Source organism: Salminus brasiliensis, chromosome 3, assembly GCF_030463535.1.
Source record: "Salminus brasiliensis chromosome 3, fSalBra1.hap2, whole genome shotgun sequence".
Classification (NCBI taxonomy): Eukaryota; Metazoa; Chordata; class Actinopteri; order Characiformes; family Bryconidae; genus Salminus; species Salminus brasiliensis.
This window is the reverse complement of record NC_132880.1, coordinates 35,867,842-35,893,514: the sequence shown is the minus strand read 5'-3', so window position 1 is coordinate 35,893,514 and position 25,673 is coordinate 35,867,842. Positions and strand designations below refer to the sequence as shown.

Genomic DNA, 25,673 nt, shown 5'->3' with positions numbered 1-25,673 from the left:
AAAGTTGTTGCCAGGTTAGCTTTCAGCCTAGCACCTGCTCGCCTCCCCCGGTTTAGCTTTTTCAAGTCTTTTTCTTTTTGTTTTGATGTGTGGTTAGCTTTAGTTTGGTAGTCAACTGAGATAGGCCAGTTTGCTTTCGAGGAAGCGGATAATGGACAGAAGAGACGGTAAAAGCTGGTCAGTTAGCTTTTAGTCTGAGTCCCTCTACAGTAGACACGATCACAGGAAAAGCTGCAGTCATAAGGTCTGGTAACAACCCCTATTCCCCATAACTAGCCTTGTGATGATGTGCTGTTCTCTAGTGTTGCGAGGATCAGCGACACTATATTCTCCTGACGTGGCTGCTTTAAGCAGGCCTCTTTAAGTAGGACTAACAGGGTTTTCACTAGTAGGCATACTAGTATGTCACCAAGTATGTTACATTTTGGGGAAGTGAATGTAGCATGTTTAATAGTTTAATTGTGTTGCTGTCCTGTTTTGATTTTGCTAGATTTTCTTTTAAAGAAGGACACAACAGAGTTTATGGTTCAAGGACTGCTAAATGAGGTCAGGAGGCCAACTTATGCCCAACTCATCCCCAACTCATCCTCACAGTATTGAATAAAGCACCACCATTCCAGGGAACACCCTTCCACTGCTCCACAGCTCAATACTGGAGAGACTTATACCCCTCCAGCCCACTCCTGGCATTAGTCAAGGTGCCAGTAGGTTCATGTTTATGTTGTCCAGAGAGTCTAGACAAGCTGTGTTTTTGCACATCTGTGTCAGCAGGATTCAAGGATTTAAGGATTCTAGGAGAACTTATTGTCATTGGCATCACACGTGGTATATTGGGTAGAACGAAATTGAGATCTCAAGGTCCCAGTTACACCCAAAGAGCAATAATAAAAATCTAGAATATAAGAACAGTCGACATAAATAGGAAAAGTGGGAAAGCAATTTTTATTTTAATCACAAATGATCACAACTTAAAGTACCTGAATACATTCAGTAGAAGAGGTGTCCACAAACATTTGGACATGTAGTTTATGTCAGTTTTATTACACGATTACACGCACCTTGAAATCTCTGCTGGTGATGACTGATGTTTTCACCCGCACTCTGAACACTCCTCTGGTCGCACTTTCAGCGCTGTTGTTCACAGTATGCTGAACTGTACTGAGTGACTCTGCAGGCTGAACATGCCCATTTTGTTGCTCTCTCTCTCCTCCTCTCTTTCTTTTCCTCTGTGTTTATCTCTCGCTCTCTCTCCTATAAGGTGCTGTTGTAATTACTCAGGCTTGGCAAAGACTCTGTAGCTCTGTGTCTGCTTCTTCTTACTCACTTTTCCCCCCAGAGTGCTTTTCCTCTTTCGGTCAGCTGCCTGGCTCTGGGCTCTGTCTCCTTCACTTGGCCTCATGCCGAGTACCTGTTCTTGCCGTTCCGTCTTGGAGCATTGTTCTTCTTGGCAATATTCCAATAGTTCCTCCAGTCACTTCTGTGAATTCATGCTAAAATAATTGAGTTCAATCAAATTATTTTGATTTGCGATTTCACAGTTCTCAAATATACTAAAGAATTACAGTCAAACTTGGCATGTATGCACATTCATTTATATATATATGTGTGTGTGTGTGTGTGTGTGTGTGTGTGTTGTGTTTTGCAGTAGAGCGTACACTCTTGTCAGCAGTGTCAGGTGCCATAAGCATGTCATGCAGGTACACACGCAGGTCGGAGGTCAGCCAGCTGGTTGAGGGGGAGGACTTTGAGCTGGCCAGTGGGACGTGTGCTTAGAGTTATGTAACTTACTCTAAGTACTCCAAGCTTAGTGTGTGATCCGGGCTGCTCACGGCTGCTGGACTTTGGCTCATTCGTTCAGTATCTGCAGCAGAAAAGTTCTTACTCTGTAAGATTCTCCTCCTGCTCCTGGGAACATGCTCCCTCTGACCCCACCACAAAATGGGCAGTGGCTGTTAGTGTGTGCATAGCTAAGGCCTGTTCTACTAAGCCTGAGATTCTTCTGTGGCTGTGATGCCTGCTGGTATTGTTTGCACTTGCTTCTAGCATGTGGTCACTTTTGGTCAGCAGCAGGCAAACCCACTGTAACAATGGCCAAGATAAGCTTATAGGAATTAAGAGCCTTGTTCAGTGAGAGGCTTCCTGAGAGGCTGAATCTTTCAGTCCTTCTCAAAGGGCTTCTGGAGAGCTCTGGAAAGACTTGGTTGTCCCAGGGTCCATCTATTAGGGCCCAAAAGATAAAACTTATGTGATAGTTTTTGTGATTGTTAGTTGTGAAATGTGTCTTATCAATTTCAGCAGAATCTCAAAGTCTAAATGAACTTTTAAAGAGACATGATTGATGCTTTATCAGTGTTATTTTCTAATGACACCAATAAATGAATGGGAGCTCATATCAGCCGGTTTCATCAGTGATATATGATTTCTATGTAGCCATTTCTGTTTGTATGTGTCTATCTATCCATCTATTAGGGGTGGGCACCTTTTCTGAATTGATTCACAAATATCAAAATTAGATTTTCTAAATTCATACCATATGAATTTCCATATTCATTAAAATACCTATATCGTCTAAAATATGATATTCATTAATATTGTAACATTGACATAATGCAAAAGGCAGAACTCGGAAGTGTGGAAGTGCAGCGCCTGGACTGTCTGTGGCGTGCACATAACAGATACACAAGCTGGATGAGCGAGAAATCTGACCAGCACCCTCTGCATTAAATGCTAGCGTATAGAAGCACTTTGGCTCTGGTTGGCAGCTTCTACAACCGTGCGTTTTTTTTGCTGCCAACCAAAGGACCATCGAGCAAGTGACCACAAAGCTTCCACCCAACTGGAAAAACGCGAAGCCAATTACAAACTCTATCGCAACTCTTATTGCCAAGGATTTGCGTCCATATTCAGTTGTTGAGAACCAGGGCTTTCATGCTGAGATACTAAACATACAGCGATAGCTATAACGTGATGCGTGGACATCCATTACCACTTAACATTTAGTCACAGTGACTGCACATTTTATCACCGATAAGTGGCAGATAGGACCTCATGTGTTTCAAACGAGAGCGGTGAATGAGAGCCACACAGGTGTAGATCTGACTGAGAAATTAAATACAGGAAGAAGGTCCTGTGTTCCAGGCTGGACCAGACATACTACTGCCTGGCTGCAGGAGCCGTTTAGTTAAAGCTTGCAGGGTACACCTGATTGCTGGGTCGGATGGAGGTCAGATCATGTTCTCACCACAAACAAACGGCTCTAGAGTTTGTGTGTGGCACCGGACCTAGACCACCTTTTCTCAGGGGTCTCGGTGCTGTTGTTTTGGTCTGCATTCCAGCTCAATTACTGTTTTCACACCAGCCTAAACGAAACACATCAAGGGTGAAAACAATCCGGAGCCAGATTTAACCGGATTAAAACGTGCAGGTGTGAAAACGCCCTAAGCGTAGTAATAAGAGCAGATGTCTCAAGGGGTTATATGCCTATAAAAGCTCCCTCACAGGAAGCTACATGTGTAGGTTTGCTGGAGGTTATGAGTAGTAACTATATTAATGGTTTATATGACTATATTAATGGTTTAGACTTTGTGACCCCCGGTCTCTTTCCCCACCACTGTAAACATATTCTTGTGAGCGAGTTTTTCTGTTAATACGCCACATTAAACCAACCAGTGACAGAATCTGTGGAACCCCCCCACACATTTGGTCTGCAGGTTCAGGCTGGTGCGGGATCGAAACCAAAGAACAGGCTTACACTCCAGTCCTCAGAGGATGGGGTGGGGTTGCAGATAAGCGTAGAGAGGTAATGATTGGTGGAGAGACTTGAGGAGTCTGACAAAAGAGGCAGATAGACAGACAGACGGAGTAGAGTTAGCCTGAGTGGAGGTTTCGACAGACTGAGAGACAGAAGGAGACTGATAGACGGAGCAAAAGGGTAAAAAAGCTAAAAGCGTGACAGACAGAGATCGTGGAAGCTTATTAATGTGTGTGTATGTGAGAGAGAGAGAGAGAGAGAGAGAGAGAGAGAGAGAGAGAGAGAGAGAGAGAAAGAAAGACAGAGGGTTAAGGGTAGAGCTCTCTTGGCCCATCTTTCTGTAATATAAACACAGCTGGTTATATGGCGAGGAGATGAACTTGACTGTACTGTGAATTCTTCCTCTCAGTAAAACTCTCAGCTCTTTGGAACACAATGCATCAGCCAGAGGAGGGGGTGTTGAGGGTCATTGTGTTTACACAGTGCTGAAGCTTCTGTCTCACTCTCTTTATTTCTGGATTACACTTCCATATACCAGATAAGTGGGAATGCTACTATTGTTCATGGAGTTCACCCACCAGTCTATTTCAGGCGTTTCAGCTGGGACAGTGGATTAGCTTCTTATTCACAGAGTTCACTGGTATTTAATACAATAGCAAACTGACTACACTTGAATGAGTACGGTGGCTGCAGTGTGTCCAGTCCAGTTAACTAGGTGTTGTTATCAATGCTGTCATGGCTCTAAGGATTCTCTGCTGTGAGGCCAGTGGATCCACATACATGGCAATGCCAATGGAAAGGTATTGTTGTTCCAGTCATGTGAAAAAGGGAGTACACCCCATGAGGACACCCCCTGAAAACCCTTTTTAACGTATTTAAACATCTGGACATTACATTTTTATTTGGACAGTATTAAGAGATGATGTAGATGAGGTAATAGGCAGGTTTCTTGTGGCGGTATCACCAATGTCAGATCCAAAGAGCTGGCTGAGGCCTTCAGAGTCTGGGAAGGGATTTAAAAAGATCAAATTGAAAAAGTGAAACAATTGCCAGCAAGTCCAGCCCAATCGCAGACCGGAAGATGCTTAAAGCAACATTACATAGAATTTTCATCTAAAAATAACAGCTTCAAAATTATTGGCTGTAAGAAATGCTTCTGAGGCAGGAAGGCATCCAGTCATGTCTGAATCGAAGGTTAGTAATCTAGCCTTCTACTTTTTTGGGTGAAAATGCTAATGGATAATGAGTAATGATAACACAGCTAAACACTCATATCTAGCAGTAAGCTGTCGATATCTTGGCAACGGCAGGACGTGTTGTTTCCTTTGTGATTTGTTTACAGAGACCTTCATCATTTCACTACCTTCTGAGACAGCGTGGACAGCATGGCATTAAGTCAGATAGCTACTTTCAGTTTCAGACACAGTCATTGTGATGCTCCGCCGACTTGTAATAGGGGGAATCGTTGCTACTCTCGGTTTGGCACGCCGGCTTCTGCACTGTGTAACTGCATTATGTGTGAAGTGAGCAGGACAGTGTGAAACGCTGTGTAATGAGTCATATTTGTGTAAAATCCTGTAATGTTACAGTACCACATCGTTCCACATGCTTATTTCATTTTCAGTGATGGTTCTGCATCTTTCAGCTTGTCTGTATCATGCATCTACCATCAGAAAGAGACTGCCCAAGTTTGATTGAGCTGTGTTTGCTAACCTAAGGTCGCTTGATCTGAAAGGATCAGGTCAGTGGAATTTAACAGTTACACATTTGATCCCAAACGTAATTGATCAGCCAAGACATGATTGGTGTGCCAAAGCCTGTCAATACATTTAGCACCTATGCTATTACATGTAAAGACTAGATGGCCCCTGCCTTTACTTTAGTGTATAACATGGAAGTATATGAGCTTCATTACTGCCATGAAAAGCATGATATATAAAAAGGAAAAGTTATTTTATGATGGAAAGTTCTGTTTGCTGTATCTGTAAGCCCACTGATCAGAGTTAGCGTGTTTGGCTACAAATTGGGTATAAAATCTATTACCAGTGATGCCATCGATGATGGCATGGGAAAGGAAATGGAATGAGAGCAGAAGCTTCACGAGAACCTACAGTGACCACGTTTCTTTCGGTGGAGTTGCCTTGACTACTGCGTCTCATGTGACCTGTCACCGGCTGGCCTACTCCGTCTTAGCAACAGACAGTCAGATGGCATAGCAACAGAAATAGAGGAGAATGTCAATCATGGTAAGGTATCTAAGTGGACATATTCAAAGGCAGACATAAGTGCAGTTCAAAATTAGAAAGGCCATCGGTGTTACAGTGGAGACTCTTGATATTCCACTGTCGCGCACCTGTACATAGCATCTCGTCTCCCCCAGGATGCACTCTTACTATGCATGATGATGCATATTTTAAACCCTCCCATTGGCACCGGAGCCTGATGAACACACCTGTATGAAGGTTTGGGAAGCCTGGTCAAAATATCTGTTCTTCTAAGTAGCTAAGCGGGTAAAAATGACCTGTTGATGACCTGATTAAAAGTTAAAAATGACAGATTTATTTATTGTTAAAGCAACGGTAATTTTGTATGTTTGTATCCTTAGGAAAGGGCCCTAAGCAAAAGTTTGGGCAACCTGCATGGTTGGTAATTAGTAACACCCCCTTTTGCAAATATCACAGCTTGTAAAGTTTTTTTATTTTGTGAGATTCTTGGGCCGTCTTGCATGCGCTGCTCTTTTGAGGTTCATGCACAGTGAGGACAGTGAGGGCCATGGCAAAACCTTAGCTTGAGGTAGTTCATTGTGGATTTTGAGGTGTGTTTAGGATTATTATCCTGCAGTAGAAACCATCCTTATTCTGGCAGTGTGAGGACTGCCTACGGAATGTGCTGGCATTTCAATAAATCCATTCTTCTCTTCACCAGAGAAATGTCTCCTGTGCCACTGGCTGCAACACAAGCCCAAAGCATGATCCATCCACACCTCTGGAAGGGTTGGGTGTTCTTTTCTTGAAATTCTGCATTTGTTCATTGCAAGCAAAAAGTTGTATTTAAACTTCATCAGTCTAAAATGCAATAGAGTGCACCATGCTTTGAAAACATAGTAGGATGCAGGATGAAGAGTTTTTTCCACTGATGATTCTTCCATGAAGATCATATTTGTGCAGGTGTCACTGCACAGTAGAATAGTGCACCACCTCTCCAGAGTTTGCTAAATCTTCCTCTCTCTTTTTTTAAACTTTTGCGTTCAGGTGCTCTTTCCAGTATGGAAAAAAATCCATTGATAGTTACTTTGCTCCACTTTATGAATGCAGTGGAACGGATCAAATGTTATACAGATTACTATTGTTTTTATCTGATGGGAGCATGATCTGTACCATGATTTTTGACCCAATTCTCAGTCTGACAGAAATTCAGAGAGAGAATCGGTCAATCGGTTAAATTCGTATAAGAAGCCAACATCTGCCTCGTATATAGGATAGCCTCTAATATGTGCTGTCCTGCTTACCTCCAACTCCCTCTGCAGTCTGTTCAGACCATGTTAACTCCGTCTTCCCACCTATGGCCTCACCCAGAGAGACGCAGACTGGCGCCTTCGTTTGCACTGACACAAATCGAAATGAAAATTAAAAGTCAAAGGCATTTTTTTATGTTTCTTTCGGTTTGTGTCAGCGCAAATGAAGGTGCGAATCTACGTCTCCAAGCTAAAGCCACAGTCACACTGAGTTATTGCATTTTGCATCGCCTCCGGAAATGGACATGGCTGTAAACCATTAGGTGAGTTGCAAACAGTCCTCCATTTTGGTTTAGCAGTTTCATAAAGCAGCTAACATGCTATTAAACAACGACTAAATCCCCCAGAAGAAAAGATAACTTGACTGACTGTGCACTATGCCGCCTCTTGCTTATGTAGTGTTTTTTAATCAGCACGAACAGAGTTGTGTAATATCTCCTGTTCTGAAACCGCAACAATCGGCGCTTCCTCCATGTTGGCTCAGACAGAGCGGAGACAGTACAGAGACAGAACTGCAGTGCTATTGGTCAGGGTTGCGAATTCACATGTTAAGAGTTTGCAGGAGAAATTTGCCTGTCGCAATAAATCTCATTGCAATGCAAAACCTAGAATGACTGCAGTCTAACCCCTTTAACAGCCTATGTCCTGCCGGTGGGCCGAAAGCATCATTACAAACTTCTATTATTAAAGAATAGCCCCAGCAGTTTGTACAGAGGTCCCTGTAGTAACTCAGTAATGCGCCTTGGTGTGTAATAAGCCTAAATGCAGTAAGGGGTTTTGGGCCGTGTTCGGTTTGTGATGTAGTGTGTTCCCTAGTCAATGTTTTTTTTTTTTTTCATTTGTCTTAAAAATCAGCAGAAGTGACTGGGAGGAAAAGTATGTGATACTCAACTCAGTCTTTTTATAATCTGTGCCTAAGGCTTGAGATTGTTCATTCTTCTGGGGTAATCAAGGGGCTTGGCTGCCAGATTCATGGCCTTGTAAATGTAAAGGTGCACGTATCTGTCACTGTACTATGTACAGCAAAATGCATCCTCTGCATTTTACCCATCTGTGGTAGTGAACACTACCACACACACTAGTAAACTAGGGGCAGTCATTACACACACACACACACACACAGCCAACTCCAGCACCTGGAGAGCAGAAAGGGTGAAGGGCCTTACCCAAGGGCCCAACAGTGGCAGCTTGTCGAGCCTGGGTATCGAACCCACAACCCTGTCGTCAATAGCCCCGATCTCTAACCGCTGAGCCACCACTGCCACCTTTTGTTTGCTAGAAGCTGGAAATGGACTGCATTTTGATCTACTATCACCAGCCTTGATGCTGCGTTCTCTTGACTGGCTTCCTGTAGCTGCCTGCATCAGATTCAAAACCCTGACGCTGGCCTACAAAGCCAAGAATGGACCAGCCCCTCCATACTTGTTGGCATTGGTCAAAAGCCGATCCGCACCAAGAGCCCTTCGAGCTTCAAGTACGGCTCGGCTCGACCCGCCATCCCTCAAAATCCGTGGAAGACAAGTGTCCAGGCTTCTTTCTGTCCTGGCACCAAAGTGGTGGAACGAGCTTCCCCTGGGTGTCCGAATGGCCGAGTCGCTCGCTGTCTTCAAACGCAGACTGAAGACCCACCTCTTCAGAGAGTACTTGGACGAACAGAGTACTATGGTCACCTTATTGACTTATTGACTAGTTGAGGTTTTCTTGGGTAAATAGCAAAGCACTTTGTAAGTCACTCTGGATAAGAGCGTCTGCTAAATGCCATAAATGTAAATGTAAATGTAGTCGCCATTCTACTCAAAATGTAGTACAGAGTTTTTTTTTCTTAGCTGCGCAAACATTGCATTTAGCAGTGAGGCTGCGGAATATGTTATGTCATGGATTTTTTTGCCCAATATGAAAGTGCATATATAGACCCGCAGACTCTCTGGCTATATCATTATTTAAAAAAAATTCTCAACTTTAAGTTCAGAAATGATCTCTCCTGTGTTGCAGTGTTGTTTTGCAAGATGGCTCCCCACGTTCACTACTACAGTCTGCCGAAGTGTGAAGGGGGAGGAGTTTGTAGTACAGGGGCGTATCTGCTCTGCCCTGGCTACTCTAGTTAGGTTCGTGTGGGACTCTCAGTGAGAAATGAAACTGCTACCCACAACCGCTGAGTCAGGAGAAAACAGGCCAGTGAGTGCGTGTGTTTGTATGTGTGTGTGCGTGTGTGAATGTGTGTGTCTTATCTATTGCAGCGGCTCTCGTCCCTCCCTCTGCACCGTTGCAGAAGTAAACTTTGTTACCAGCTCAGTGGAATTAAGGTTATCTTGCTCTTCGATTCATTTCACAGAACTGTATCAAGGGGCAGAGCAAAAAAGGCAGACAGACTGACAGACAGACAACTCCTAGACTTTCCATGAAAAGTCAGCTAATGTAAGGTCATTTCTGATTCATGTCTAATTCTGCTAAGTGTGACTTTATGAAGAAGGGAAAGCTGATTTCCAGTGTTTTTACTCTTAGATGTTCATTAAATAACCCCTGGACAGTGGAACGGGATTAGAGCTCAAGCAAAACAAACCCATGACCCAGTGAGTCAGTTTGTGTGTGTAAATTAGTGTTGGTGCTGCTGTACCTGTATTAGTAGGACACCATAGCTGCCTCTTCAGTTGCCATAGAGATGCTAAACCTTTTTTTTCTGGGTGCTAGGATTTCCCTTTCTGCACTCTCCATCCAAGACCTTCTCAGAAGTGGAACACAAGAAGCCATAGAGCCAGAGGACGAAGTTTAAGGACAGAGGTATTTCAGTGGTTCAAAGGTGTTGACTTATTGATCACAAGGTTGTGGGTTCGATATCAGAATTGACTAAGCTCTGACTCTGGCTTTCCAAGCTGGAACGTGTGAAGAGAACTTACGTATGTAGCGTGTTTTTTCACACAGAACGTTATCACAAAACAGCTTTACAGAGATCCAGGTCCAGGACTCTTTTGAGCAAGCTATTGACGGCGATGGTGGCTAGAAAAAACTCCCTCAGAGCGAAAGGAAGAAACCTTCAGAGGGTCCTAGACTCAAGAGGGGAACCCATCCTCCTCTGGTCGACACTGTATAGCGCAACAGATAGCAACTAGAGAAGTGCATTTCCTAAAGGAAGGGCAGGATGGTTGTGCAGCTAAAGTGGTTTGCACTTCCAAAGATCCCAGGTGAACGCTATGGTGTTGCTAAGTGGTTGCTAGGTGCTTACTATGGTGCCGAGGCAGTTGCAAGGTGGTTGCTATGGAATCTTAAGTGGTGAACTCCCTGGGAGCAAGGTGAAGAAACCATAAGATGGAACCAAGACTCAAAAGGGGAACCCATGCCCCTCTGGTCAACACCGAATAACACAACAGATAGCAACTAGAGAAGTGCATTTCCTAAAGGAAGGGCAGAATGGTTGCGCAGCTAAAGTGGTTTGCACTTCCAAAGATCCCAGGTGAATGCTATGGTGTTGCTAAGTGGTTGCTAGGTGCTTACTATGGTGCCGAGGTAGTTGCAAGGTGGTTGCATTTCCTGAAGGAAAGGCAGAATGGTCCCCACTTCCAGGTGGTTTCTATGTTGTTGCTAGTTGGTTGCTATGGGATGCTGGGTGGTTGCCATGGTGTTGCTAGGAGGTGAACTCCCTCGGAGCGAGGTGAAGAAACCATAAGATGGAACCAAGACTCAAAAGGCGAACCCTTGCTTCTCTGGTCAACTCAGCACAGCAGATAGCAATAAATGGACATTATCTTACATTGTTAGAATTATTAGAACTAATACCTGGGAGTAATGCACAGCGGTGTGTTGTACATTCTTGTAGGCCACAGTAGTGCTTCCCTAGTTTAGTGTTTTCCTTGTTCTGAATCAGCTCATAAAGATAATGAGTAGTGTGCTGCAGCTCCAGGATAGCCCTGTTCTGACATCTCTCTGGAAAAGTGTGGCTGCTCAGATTATGGGTTCCCTTTGGATGTGTCTGGAAGCATCATTCATGCATTTTACATTCATGTTCAGCAACACAGAGGACTATCACATGTACTATCACATGCAGGGTTAGGTTTTCCTGTGGATAATTATGAAGAGTACATGTCTGAAATCACCATGCTGGCCTTGAAAGAAGCTGCAGTCTTGAAAGAAGCGAAACCACTCCTGTTTCGGCAAAGAGCAGAAATAGTTTCTGACTCAAACAAACAAAGAGTGGTTACCATGCCGACGGCCGTCTATAAATAGTGGGCAGTGTTTGTTTTGTGAATGCGCCCTCCCCTGGGAGCATCAGAGACTGAGGCAGCCCTCGCTCAGCTTCTGCTTAACAAGCCCTTTCTCTTAATGCTCGGTTCAGGAATGCACACAGAGGATAGTATGGGGATGGAGAGAGGGGAATGAGGGTGGGTGGGTGGCTGCATGGATGGGGTTTAAAGGGACAGCAGATGGTCATGTTAAGGGAAATCATGATTATAGAACACACATCCGATGTGGCATACAGACGAGTGATCCCCTTCTGATCGAGTTGGAGAGAACATGAATGGAAGATAACAGATAAAGTGCATGACCCCCTAACGCCTTGTCCCAATAGCGACCTGCTGCACAGCCTATAGGCTTTAGTCTTTGGGAAGCCGCGCGCCATCCTAAATGATCACATTATGTGCTATTTTAGAGTGTTTTCACACAGGTGCACATCTGGGATGGGCTCGTTTTGGGGGATGGACTCGTTTTGGGGGATGGGCTCATTATCACTAGTTTACTTTCACACAGAAGAATTCCATACGAACCGTGGATTGCTTGTGGGGAGTTCGAGAACAGTGGTTTTGGTGGTTAGAGCACTTGATTATTCCGGATTCCTGCTGGTGACATCTTACCTAAATAAACTTAAAATAAAGCCGTAACTTAGTAAGGCATGGGAACAAGATAATTAAGTAGTGGCCACAACTTAGTATGGCGCGGGAATGAGTTAATTATGACGTGGCCACAATTTTGTAAGAGGCAGGAACAAGGTATTTTAGTTGTGGTCACAATTTTGTAAGGCGTGGGAACAAGATCATTAAGTCGTGGTCACAACATAGAAAGGCGTGAAAACAAGATAATTAAGTCTTTGTCACAATTTTGTAAGGCGTGGGAACAGGATAATTAAGTCGTGGTCACAACTTAGAAAGAAGTAGGAACAAAATTTCATCAGTAGTGCTCTGTCGTTTATTGATCACAGCTGCTGCTGTTCGCTTCTTCATCAAGGCTCTCAACCCTCTTTGCTCCAAGGCCGCCATAGCATGGCATGACCCCACCCCAGCTTTCCAAGCTGGAATAAGCAAGAAGAACAGCGTTGTTATACTGTACAAGTAATAATGACAATAATGAATTCATGCCTGGCAATGCCTTTTTTGCTTTGACCTACCTATACCCAAATGCCCCTTCCCCAGTCTGTGTGTGTGTGTGCATAGTATTACTTTCCAAATAGTCCCATGGTGCTGTTTGTGTGTTTGGCAGGGAATGGTGAGAGCAGTTGGAGCCAGACAGACGCCGACGTGGACAGACAGAGCGGGAGTCACACACGGTCCCCTCAGAATCCAGCACAGATCTACACAGACCTGTCACTGTGCTAACAACTGGACCTGTGTCTACAACTAAGCAGGAGCGTCTCTCCAGGTCACTCGTGTCCTTCGTTTTCAGGTATGACAGCAGAGCTTTCCTCTGTTCACTGCACTGGTGGTTGGTTGGGATTGTGGCCTATTTTACCTCTTTGTTCTCTGGAGAGAATCATAAGCTCCTCTCATAAAACACTATTAAAGCCATTATGGTTACAGCTGGAGTCCACAAAGCTGGACTGCTGTTTTAGTGCACCTTCTGCAGGATTTTAAAGGTTGATATGAGCTACATAGATTGTCCCACTGCACACCTTCTTTTTTAAACCTTCTGTCACTTCAAGCCTTGTTCCTAAGTACAAATACTACTGCATTCACAGACATTAAAGAGCAATTTCACTGATTTCCTTTTTAAAACGGCTGCATAATTAAATTCTTAAGATGCAAATAAAGTAGTTCAGAGAGATTTAAGGTGCCATAGAATGCATTTACTGATTTGAGGTAAAATAGTAAGTATGTGTTGTAGGTTGGGGCAAAGAAATGCTCAATGTTGTTGAACAAACTGACTTACAACTCTGTTATCTTGCCTTCAAATGAAACAAATGATACGCTCTGCTTTAATTGGCTGGTTTTCATTGGCCATGTAGCCCAATCTAGCCATGTCTTACTGGATAGTGTTGCTGTCCTCTTGGTTTCCTCTTGGTATGGTTAACTAGCTGCAAAGATTGTAGCCGGTGGGCCCATATTCCGCTTGGCCTAATACTGTGGACTTTTTTAAATGAAATATTGGTGGACTGGTACATGCAGGACATGCAACAACAATCAAAAGGTATTTTTATGCTTTTGCCACTTTTGTTTTACCATTAGCAACATTCCATATAAAAGCCTACACATGTAGATTCACTGGTTGTTTTAGATAGTAAATTAAATGGCAATATTTGTGTTGCAGACATAGCCCCTGATTCCAGTCACCACTGGGGCACGGCCTCTTGAATAGTTTTGCACCAAACCACTCTAAATGACCTGATCACTAAATTCTGCTGAAATTTCTACTGAAAAGTTAGGGAAATTCCCCTTTAAAGCACACCACATGTTGAGCAACAGTAATGTAAGTCTAGGGCTGTAATAATTAGTTGACAGAAGTTGGCGTGGTTGTGGTAAATTATGTCATAATCCATTTTTCAGAAATATATTGTGTATTGCCTGTACTTTTAGAGCACTGGACCACACTGCCGGTAACACAAAGTTTTCTAGTCTTTTGCAAACAAAAAAATAATAATGCAGAACTTGGATGTATTGTCTGGTGTGTATTTCATTTTTGCCATATCTTTTGACTTTTTTCACCCTCTGATTTTTTGTGTTTTTCCAATGCAATCCAATCCACAAAAGCAAAAAGCAATAATCATGTAAATACCAAAGCGTTTGTGACTGCAACAGTGTTCTGATAGAAATGTAGGGGTTACAATATTTTTGGCCATGACTGTATGTTCATATGATCCTGTCATTAGGAAGGATTACAGATTACATGAAGCGTTGGCGGAGATGTGACATCTGTTGCTTGGTCGCACCATAAAATAGGAAATCACACTGATAAAACTGTGAATGATGGTGGATTCAAAAGACAAGGAACTGAAGAAGGCATCATGGTTACGTTAGTTTTTTTTACACACCAGCCAGCACGCTGCCAACTACACTATGTAACTTTGGCGAAGGGGACAGGACAGTGCTTGCGAGAGCTGCCTGGCACTGTATAATCATAGTCATATTTCCGTGTCAGTCCACATGCTTCTCTCACTTTAGAAGCTCAGAGGTTCTGTGTGTCCCAGCTTGTCCGGAAATGCATGTGTAAAGTGTAGGGGGTGCCCAGGTGCAAGAAATTCAGATTCTTGCCTAAAGCTGCTATAACTGATGCATGAAACTAATGTCATTTGCAGCCCTATTGCAGTCTAGGTCATGGCTGTGCACTTGCTGAAGGCCTCAGTGATTTTATCTGCAGGATTTCTCTCAGGTTCGACAGGCTGGAGCAGCTGGCTGGGCAACAGTCGGAGTTTCCACTCCTCTCTCTGTAGTAGTAGTGTAAAGGCGTGTGGCGAGAAGTCAGCCTCTTCTCACAGCTGTGTGGAAATGTACAGTGTGGCTATTTTCCCCCTCCTTCTCCTTCTTATTATCCTCTTTCTCCTTTCTCTCACCCACTTGCTTTCTCACTGTGCCGCTGACTCACCCAAATCTGATGCTGCCTCCTCTCCTGGCCTGCATCCACCTGCTCTCTTTGTAGTCCTTCTCACCTCTGCTTCTGTGTTATTCTGTTTTGTATGCACTCGATTTTACACCATCCCTTCCCTGTTCTTCTCGGTCCTCATGCTGTTTCATCTTCACCTTTTTTCATTGACTGACTTCATCAACATCCAGGCCTCCTGTGGAGAGCTCGGTTTGAGGGAGGATGCAAGGGGGATGCCATCTACCATCTGCTCTTCCCAACTCCCTTGAACTTTTTAGATTTAAGTGACATCACCTGATCTAACTGTGCCATAATCCTGATGTGATGCACTGTGAGACCTCTAGTGCAGATGTTTCTGTTCCAGCCACACAGTCACGTAAAAACCTTACAACATCCAATGGAAGCCTCAGTACAAGCTGGAGCTGTATCTGAAACTGTGCCCTATCCACTATATAGTTCATTACTTTGGGGTTCAGACATTTTGTAATAATGTCAGAAAGTATAGTGCCGTATTTTCAGTGCACTGTTACAATCCCACAATGCACCATAGTATATAGTGTACCAATGTATACATGTAACCCTAGCTGACATGGAATACCCATGGAATCCTGTTCCCTATAATAATGCCCTGTATAGTGATCTGGATTTTCACATTTAAGGGATAGTGAATAGGCACGCTTTCGGACACAGCTCAGGTGTACTCAGGGGTGGGTTCTTTTTTGACACTGCAGGTTTCCCCCTTGGACCCCTCCATGAAAACTGAACTTGTGCTGTCTCTTTCTGATGGTAGAAGCTCTACTTTGACACCAACTGTGCCCACGAGCTATCTTTACGCATTTCTCGGCCTGCTGTTGGGCTGAACTTGCTAGGACCTGTCCATGCTGACTGTTGTTTCACTTGCAAATGATTTTGTGGACAGTGGAACAGCTGATTTCTAATTGATCTGAGATCTTTTTAAATCCCTTCCCATCTCATCTGCATCTACAACATTCTTTCTGAAGGCCTCAAAGAGCTCTTTGGATCTGATCGTGGTAATGCCACTCAAGAGCAATTAAGAGCAAGTCAAACTAAATGTCTGAGGTTCAAATAAGACAGGCTCCTCCAAAATGCTCTCTAACCATGTTCTAATCATCTCTAATCAGTTCTCATTTTAGGCATTTAAAGTAGCAATAACTTTTTATTGTATGCACCTATTGCTGACACAGATGTGCAAATGCACGCGAACAGCTTGTCTAGTCCCTTTACAGACACCAATAGACGGTAATAGACTAGGACTCTGGAGCAGATAAACATGAACTTATTGGCACCATGCCTAATGTCAGGGCTTGGGCTAGAGGGGTATAAAGCCCCCCAGCATTGAGCTGTGGATCAGTGGAACTGTTATATCCGGAATAATAGTGCTCCATTCGATACTTCTGGGATGAGTTGGAGAGTTAGGGATGAGGTGGGGAGGTGATCATCCAACTTTCTGACCGCAGTAACACTATCATCGCTAAATGCAGCCAAATCCGTACAGCAGTGCTCCACAATCTAGTAAAAAAATGCTTCTTTATATAGCAGAGACAGTTACTAATACTCTTGATCTCAGAAGAAAGAATGAATAAGCAGGAATATTGTATATTAACTGTCCAGATACTTTTGTCCATTTAGTATATGTTACAAAAGGTGTTCATAGGGTGTTGTAATTTTTACACATGACTATACTATCCAAGGTTTAACCTTGGATTCATCAGGAGATCTTTGTGTTCTTTGCTTTGGATTCCTGTTTTCTGGCTTTTCTATCAGTGGGTGGGTAAGGCATTACTCTGAGGAGATGTGTGCAGATCCAGTACTCTAGTAGAACACTCTTTTTTTCCTACACTCTCTCAGTACATTGAGACAGGGGCTCTAATCGTGGGGACCCCCTGCTGAGCCCTTCTGCCTTGCATGGAGATGGTGTTTTAGCTTAGGAGGGAAGAATAGTGTTCAGTGTGAGGCCAGCTGTGTGTAGGTGGACATGCTGAATGTGGGAAGCATATGAATCTGATAACTGGTAGACAGAGGGCTTTCTGGGCGTGTGCTTTGTGGTATGTGTGTGTGTGTAGCCTTAAGTCCACTGGGATGGGTTCCGACAGTGCTTGTGGATGCAGCTGTAGTCGTGGCCAGCAGTGTGAAGATAAATCTGTCAGAGTGATAGCTCTGCTCTGACTTCTGGAAAAGATCTACTCCTTCTCCTTCTCCCTCTCTCACTCATTCTTTCTCTCCCCTCTCTGTCTGTATGCCTCTCTCTCTCTCATTCCTCTGCCCTCTCTCTGTCTATTTCTCACTTTCTTGCTCACTTCTATTGATCTATTTTTCTATCCTCTTCTCTAGCCTCTCGTTCATTCTCTCTCTCTCACTTCTCTTTGTCTCTCTCTCTATTTTTCACCTTTTCAAGATTCAAAGAAGCCTATTGGCAGGACTGTAATATTGCCAAAGCATTACAAAAAATAATAAAAACAAAATTACAGTGCAATAAAAGTAACAATAATTACAAAATAAGTGACAGTACTGAATAAAAATAGCAATCATTAAATAAAGACAAAATGATACATTTTATCATCACTGTCCTCTTTGATCTCTCCTCTTTCTCCATCATTCTCACATTCTCTTTTACACTTTCTCTTGTTTTTAAACCCCCCTCCATCTCTTTGCCATCCTATTCTCTCTCTCTCTCTCAGCTCTCCTTTCATGCTCTCGCATTTTCTCTCTGTTACTCTCTCACTCTTCTCTTACTCTCTCTTTTGTGCATTCTCTGCTTCTTACTATCTCTACCAGGGTCAGGGATGGGACCAAGAGGGGTTAAACATGGGACCCATCTGATATGTACACTGTACATGGGGTCTAGCTGGGACCCAAGTGAGATTGGGGTGGGCTGTCTGGAATCATGGTAACAACAACAGCACCTGTATAAAACCACTCAGAGCCCATGCCCACCTGGAACCCACCTAGCCTAACCCACTATCCTCTCTCTCTCATTTACTCTCTCTTTCACTTTCTCTTTCACTCACCTTCTCATTATGCTCATCTCTTTCTCACATTCTAACTGTCTCTCTCTCTTTTTCTCTCTCTCCTTCGTCACTTACTCTCTTACTCTCTCGCTGTGAATTCTCTCTATATCCTTCTCACTCTCTTGTTCACACTCTGCCTCTCTCTCATTCTTTCTTTTCCCCTTTTCTGTCCTTCTTTCTCTCTTTCTTCTCCCTCTTTCCAGTTTCTCACTCTTACTTCTTTCACTCACTCTCCGTCTCTCTCTCTCTCTCTCTCTCTCTCTCTCTCTCTCTCTCTCTTATATTCTTTTTCTCTTTCCTCTCTCTTTCTGAACAAAAAGCCGACAGAACTGTGTTCATCATTTCATCACACGAAGCTCTCTCTCTATCTCTCTCTCTCTCTCCCCCTCTCTCTCTCTTTCTCCTCTCCGCGTCTTATCTTCCAGTGTCTTTTATTCGTCTCCAGCAGTGATCTGCCAGGAAAACCTGCTCGTGCTCTGGAATGCTAGTTCCCGTTGCACACGCTGTTTCACAGAGAGAGAAACTGTTGCCGTGCGTTCTTTCTTTTTTTTTTCTCCCCCCCATTATCCGAGCGAGCGCTCAGACGCAGTAGGCGTAGAATGTCAGTCTGAGTCTGGAAGCCATGACCTGAGATTGACTGATTGACCGGAGGGTCTCTGTGCAAAGCTGCTTCACTGTCCCCATGCCTGACATCTAGTCCACATAGGTTTATAGTTCTGGATCACAAACACCAGTCCAGCTCATCCTAAAGGTATTCGATAAAGCTTCATCACTCCAGAGGACACAGGTCCACTGCTCCACAGACAGGTACTGGGGAGTTTATACCCCTTTAGATGATGCTTAGTGTTGGTCACAGTGACCTTAGGCTCTCGAGCTCCCCATTCATTCAACAGTGTTTTTCTGTGGAGGATTGAACCTTTAAAAAGACGTCAGAATAAGTTTGGACAAAAATTGAATTTTATTTGCATATTTTTACCTATTGTTTAGTAGTTTATTAATGTTATTGTATTCATATTTGAGGATTTTGACTGTTCCAAATGTTCACACAGTGGAAAAGGCAGCCGCTTTCATCAGAAATGGTCCATCTTAACAACTGAGAGCTTGAACTCACAGATTTGGTAGTCCCAGCGTTACGGTGGGAAATCCGATCAGCATGTAAAGGCAGCATCTTTCCTTGTGTGTTCATTATGTCCTCACCATGTTCTTTATCTCCCTCTCTCTCTCTCTCTCTCTCTCTCTCTCTCTCTCTCTCTCCTTCTCTGTGCCTCTAATTACTAAACAATGAGTTAATTACCTGCGCTAGAGCTTATGAATTTATTCATACAGTCTGTAATTACCAAAGCCTTGTGGAGTGCTGAGCTGTAAGGTTCTCTTCTCACAAAGGGACTGTTCACGTCTTTATTGTGGGAGCGAGTGTCCCCGTGTCCATTAAAAGCCGCATTGAAGAACAGCGCTGGTTCTGTACGTGCAGTGTAATTTGAGCACACTTATGTCTCTCCGTCCTGCTTAGAGCAGATGGATTTCCTTTCACTTGCTGTCCTTTCAAACACACTTCGTCAAGAGCATTTATATCATTGCAAAGCAATCATATTGTACCTCCACACCACTGGGAGAACGCTTACTGACAGCTGTTGGGAATCAATAAAGGAAATATTTCTCCTTTGTATTTATCTGTTATGTTCTGTATGTGAAAGAGGTGCTTTGTTCTGCTTCGGCAAGCTTCATTCCTAGTTTCTGAAAAACGCAGTTACAAACTGGAACACAGTCCAATCTTAGGCTGGATGATACTGAGGGGGAGACACGTTGCAGTATGGTGGGTTTTATTATGATAAATGTTGGGAAACTAAAAAATGGCCCAGATAAACCACACTCAAGTGGAGCTAATGTCCATCTTAGCTATAAAAAGGTGTGCTTAGAGGGCTTTAGGTATATAGGTATATAGTATACAGAATGGATAGGTGGGTAATATGCATATTGCATAATTAGTGCTGTTTAATTTGATGTAGTGCTGAATGTTTTCCTGAATTTCTGTCAGTTCCAATTCCCACCCACTGGATAGGGCTCCCTCTATCTAGTAGGGTGAAGCATCTTCTAAGTCACATGAAGCGAGCTTAAAAAAGAAGTAGACTCGCGCAGTGGATCATTACTACTGATGGTAGTTATACACCATATAGACAAAAGTATTGGGACACCTGCTCATTCATAACTGTCTCTACTATCCAGGGAAGGCTTTCTGCTAAATGTTGCTATCACCAACATTTTTCTAAAAGTAGGTAGAAAATTAGAAATAAATAATTTTTTAAAATAAAATGCATCTGTTTTTGACGCATTCCATTGTGCCGGATCTCTTGACTTGCTGCATGTGAGGGTGTCTGTGACATTTCTGTTTGCAAATCAAGTAATAGAACAACTTAGCAGTCTTGATTTTTGAGATGTTTAATAATTCGTATTCTGATCTAATTCTGGAAATCCAGAGACTGCCGTTATCAGCTGCTCCTCTATGTTTAAAAACTTATTTGCATGAAATTTAACACTCTAAACTTTTTCACTATACAGCGAGACTGCTCTTGACGCATTGCAACCCATCATGCACCACGCTCGTGGTAGCTCTCTCCACTGAAAGGAGTAGGATGTGAGGAGGCGAAGTGACAAGTGGACAAGTGCTGTTACAGTCAAATTTGAGCATGTTGTTAATGCAATTATTGGGATTTAACTACACAAAATAGTGCAAGTAGTCATGATTAATTCATTGAATTGTTTGACAGCCCTAGTTAAACTCATCATTAGTCCCCTGATGTGACGTGGGTAAGGTTTGGCCAGCAATAGTTTTCTACAGCAATTTTTACAATTGTTTGAACATGCAGATGCCTTGATTCTTCTAAACACCCAAACAACATCCGTGATTGCAGGTTCATAATACACAATCAGACATTCCCGTGATTCGGTAGATGCTCATTTGCATATTGCGCACTCCTGCCATATCAGGCTTGTGAAGGCCGACCTCGCAATCATGATTAGAAAGTGATGTATTGTGCGGTCCTGGTCCACTCTCATAACTGTGGGAACTAGCAGAAGGTCAGGAGTGCTGGACCGCTGCTGTGCTTGGACATTACAGGCAGTGTTTCCATTAGTGATGTGCCACCGGGCGCTGACTGATGATCTTTAATATCTCCTGCCTTATCAGGAGGAGCACATCCCTTCTCCGCAGCTGCAGAGTCTCATTGTGGGACAGGGAGGCAGGGTCCGTGTCTAAGAGGAAAAGAAACTTCACGACGTGCCCTCTGGAAAATTAGCCTGTGAGCATGCCTCTTTCTTTTTTTTTCCTTCCAGAGGAACCGAATACACAACCAGCTGCATATTTCCCTAATCAGGCAGCACTGTGTCTGCAGCCACCACACTGAAGAGCTGATGGGATGCTGGGAAGTTAGATGATTGGCATATGCCGTATGATGATACTGTTGAGCAGCTAATGGAGAGAGAGATTGGATGTGTCTCTTGCTTTGGACTGGCTCAGGTGGATGGGTAAATTAAAGTGGTTGTTTGTAAGTACCAGGCGTACGGCAAGCCATTAGTATTGTAATCTTGCCCGTAAGGGGCCAGGCTTATGCAGAGCCTAACGGGTGAAGGTCAAATCTGTGAAGAGGAATGTGAGAGGTGAGCACGAGCTGGAGTCCACTTGGAATCCACTTAGAACAGGCTCAGAGTGGACAGAGCTGTAAGAGAGATCTGTGGAGCAGGTGAGGAGTGCATATGCTGGTGGTTAGTACTGTGGTGGAAGCTGATTGACTGAAACCATACATGTAAAGAAAAGTACTATATGGACAAAAGTATTGGGATACCTGCTCTGCTTTTGTTGGAGTAACTGTTTCTACTGACGTGGGAAGGCTTTCTCACCTCATCCCTAGCTCATCCCAAAAGTATTGCATGGAGAGAGCACGGTTCCACTGCTCCATAACCAAATATTGGGGGGGACTTTATACCCCTCTAGCCCACGCCTGGCATTAGCCATGGTGCTAGTAGGTTCCCCTTTGTCTGTGTCAGAGAGTTCTATCCTATTGACAGTACTTCTCTGCTTCTCTAGGGATCAGACAAGCTGTGTGTGTGCATTTGCAAGAATGGCCAAGAATGGATGCAAGCTTTTTATTAGAAGGGTTGTCCACAAACATTTGGACAAATAATGTATAAGAAATAGGAGCTGACTTTTATTTGGTTCATTTTTAAACATTTGTAATCAGTGTAAATTTAGTAAACCTGGCCACCACTGTGTACACTGTTGTCATATGATGTTATAGCATAAAATTGCTCTGATAAACATTGTGAGCCACTGTATCATAAAATATGAATAGTAGTATGTGTATCGTGACAACCCTAGCTGAGACAAAAGGGGGACTGACTGGCTTGTAATTTCGGTTTGGATAATATCTAATGCCTCATGATATCTGATGTGCTTCAGATGCCTCAGGAAACTATATTAAAATAAAATAAAAATGGTTTTCAAATGTATTAGCTCACAATCCATCATTGTGTATTTTTTGTAGAAAAGACTGGATAATAAAGTTGAAGATCAATAACTTAATATTAAGCAGAGTTTACGTATTAATTGAATTCACATATTACGCAATCTGTCTGCCTTAAAATTTTCAGCTGACTGAGCCTTTAACAGTAAATTATCAGAATAATAATCTGTGTAAATCTGTTTTTGTGTACATAGTGATGATGAATTCACACTAACAAACTTTGCAACATCCTCGTCATCTCCTATGTGAACTCTGTCTCCCAATCCTTCACATTGATTGGTTTGTAGAAGAGCATGCGTCTGATGGTGAGTTGCCTTTCCAGGTGTCGTGCCGAATTCTGCCTCTCTACCAGAACCAGACTCCCTTCTAGTGCATGCGCATCGTGCCGCAGAATGAGTGAAAGGCCTAGAATATACTTCATGCAAGGACGCTTTGAACTATGCATACAGGGTTTTGTGGCACGACGCATTTCATTACACAGTGCAATTGCAAGCTATATTCTGAGCATTGCCTCAGAATAGGGGGCACTACAGCGACAGCGGAGTTGTCTTGTACTGCTGGTGTTCTGTCGATCGGTGCTACCCATCGATATGTCCTACTCAGCGGCTCCACACATGCACGAACCCACATTTTTTACAAATATTTTTTTTCTCTAGACACTACAAAAGTGTGAATTATGATTCATATTTAAAAATACAAAAACTATTTCTTGTCACCTCAATGACCTTTACTGTACTTCTGCTGGGAGCATTCTCTGTTACGATGCTTTTAGCTTATCGGCATATCCTACCTACTGGTTTATTTAGCCAGCTTCACCAATAAAAATACACTGCATGCATTGACAAGGTAGCTCAACTTGACAGTGTAGCGGCTTGCTTTTTTCCAGTCAACTGTCATGGGGGACCAGTTTGATGGATCTCTCCCTCCATTACCCCCTCTCCCCCACCCCCCTCGCTTGTGTGTTTATAGATCATTGAGCGGGCGTTGGCATTTGCGTTTGCGTACTTGCATTGACTATGTTTCTGACAGATTACCCTCAGATTCCTTTATTTCTGTTTAAGAAGGGCTCAGTAAGGGTAAGTCTAGAGTTACAGTAGATCCGGAATTGTGAATTGTTGTGCCCATACTGCTGCCTGACACATGTGCTCGTGAAGGGGTTGAGTTGTCCTGTCCTTGATCTGAAAGTCAGAACCACAAAAAAGTGTTTTTTCACACTGCAAACTAACCAAAGCTTGAGACCACCTCACTTCAAATTTTGGTCCATTGGTCCTACCCTCAGACTTCTAAGTTTGGTCTGAATAAAATGTGCCGCGGACCAAACGTTGAAGTCTGAGGGTAGATAAAAAAAGGACCCTTAAAAACCCCAGTGTGCTCTAGCACACCCTTTTCAACTGAGCCAAAAGTGAGGGTTTCTTAACAGGGTCTCTTAAACTAAGGGAGGCAAATTAGGAAATCTTGCTTTGTAAAACAACAGCCTGGGCCAGGATCAAGCAATATGTCTTATTGTATGCGATTAAAATTTAGGGTTCTGTAATTGAATCTGTGGCAAATTTGGTTGGTTGAGTATTTGCAGTGATCATTTGAAACCCTGCTAGCAACTAGGAGAGTTCAGCTCTGTTGCAGTTCCCATAATTGTATGCAGAGCTCTCAGAAATTGGTCTTTTAATTTCAAGGTGTTTAAAAGAAAGGCTGACGATCATTTGTTAAAAAAGAAAAAAAGGTGTTTGATATAGAGCTGCTATTTTTGCCTTGCTCTCTCAGAGCCCCAGGCCGGACGTGTCACGCTGGCTGTGTGTTCGCATTAGTTCAGAGGAGTTGATCTTTATGTGGTTATTTTTCTGCACCCCTACATTCACAGTGATGGTCGTAGCTGACAGCCACATTCAGATCCATGAGAATGGCGTTTATAATCAGCTACAGTGAAGGGACAATGATTCAGCTGAAATAAACTTTACATGGTTGTCCCCTTACCCCAAATCTGACAAACAAGTGCTGGAGTTATTAATAGTGGAGCAAGACCACTGTACTCAAGGCCACCTTTTAAGTACATTCATTGTCAGGGTTAAGTGCCTTGCTCAAGGGCCCAAAAGTGGTAGCTTAGCAGACTCTGGTATTGAACACACAACCCTGTGAAAATAACCCAGCAGCATTGAGCCATTGTTGAGTTCAATACTATCAACTGTCAAGAGCAGGTGAAGACCAAGTCTGAAGACACCTTAAGACAAGACAACCATATACACCATTTGATGGAATTTGGCTTTCCACTTTTTTTCCATCCATGCAGTGAACACACACATACACACCAGTGAAACACACACAGTGGACAGTGTGAACACTTGCCTGGAGCGGTGGGCAGCCATTGCTGCAAGCGCCTGGAGAGCAGAGAGGGTGAAGTGCCACTGTTGCTCAAGGGCCCAACAGTGGCAGCTTGCCGAGCCCAGGTATCGAACCCACAGCCCTGTCATCAATAGCCTGGTGCTCTAACTGCTGAGCCAATACTGCCCCTGGTGGAGATGATTAACAACATGGTAGTGCTGCATGTAGTGTGTGTGTGTGTGTTGCGCATCTCTAGGAGCCTGGGGTTCTGGTGTCTGTGTGAGAAGAGTTTAGTGTGTCTGCATGGGTTTCCCTCCAAACATATATGATAGCTGGCTTGGCCCCTTGGTGCGAGTGGTGTTCCTACCCTGCGGTGTGCTCGATGATGAACAGAGCCACCAGTTAAAAAGAAAATACGAGGGCTCTGAATTAGCATGCACTCTCACTCCCGTTCCATTCATCTATGGCTCGTCTGATTGTTCCTCTGTAATCTGTCTGCACTAGAGGAACAGCAGGTTGGTTGAGAACATGCTGCTAGGCTGATGGAAGTGTAATAATTGTGGCTCTCCTTGTAGTGTTGATTTATTTCGCCCTTTGAAGGACTCTTCCACCCTCATGTTTATTAACGGAGACAGTTGTCTACAGAGGAGGAGTAGGCAATGAGCCACTGAGGTAGCCAAGGCTTCTGATTATAGAAAGCTAAAGTAGTGTTCTCTGCTTCTGCCTACATGCTGTCATACACTATGTGTCCTATTTAATGATCAAGC

General features: G+C 43.5%; 1 protein-coding gene across 1 annotated transcript in view; it reads left to right on the top strand.

Annotated features, from left to right (window-relative positions):
* The window catches only part of atxn1a (ataxin 1a), a 133,409-nt gene that overhangs the window by 25,816 nt on the left and 81,920 nt on the right, over nt 1–25,673 (top strand). The window contains exon 2 of the mRNA XM_072676007.1: nt 12,732–12,914. The gene's annotated coding sequence lies outside the window, so the exon portion shown is untranslated. The remainder of the gene's footprint in view (nt 1–12,731; nt 12,915–25,673) is intronic.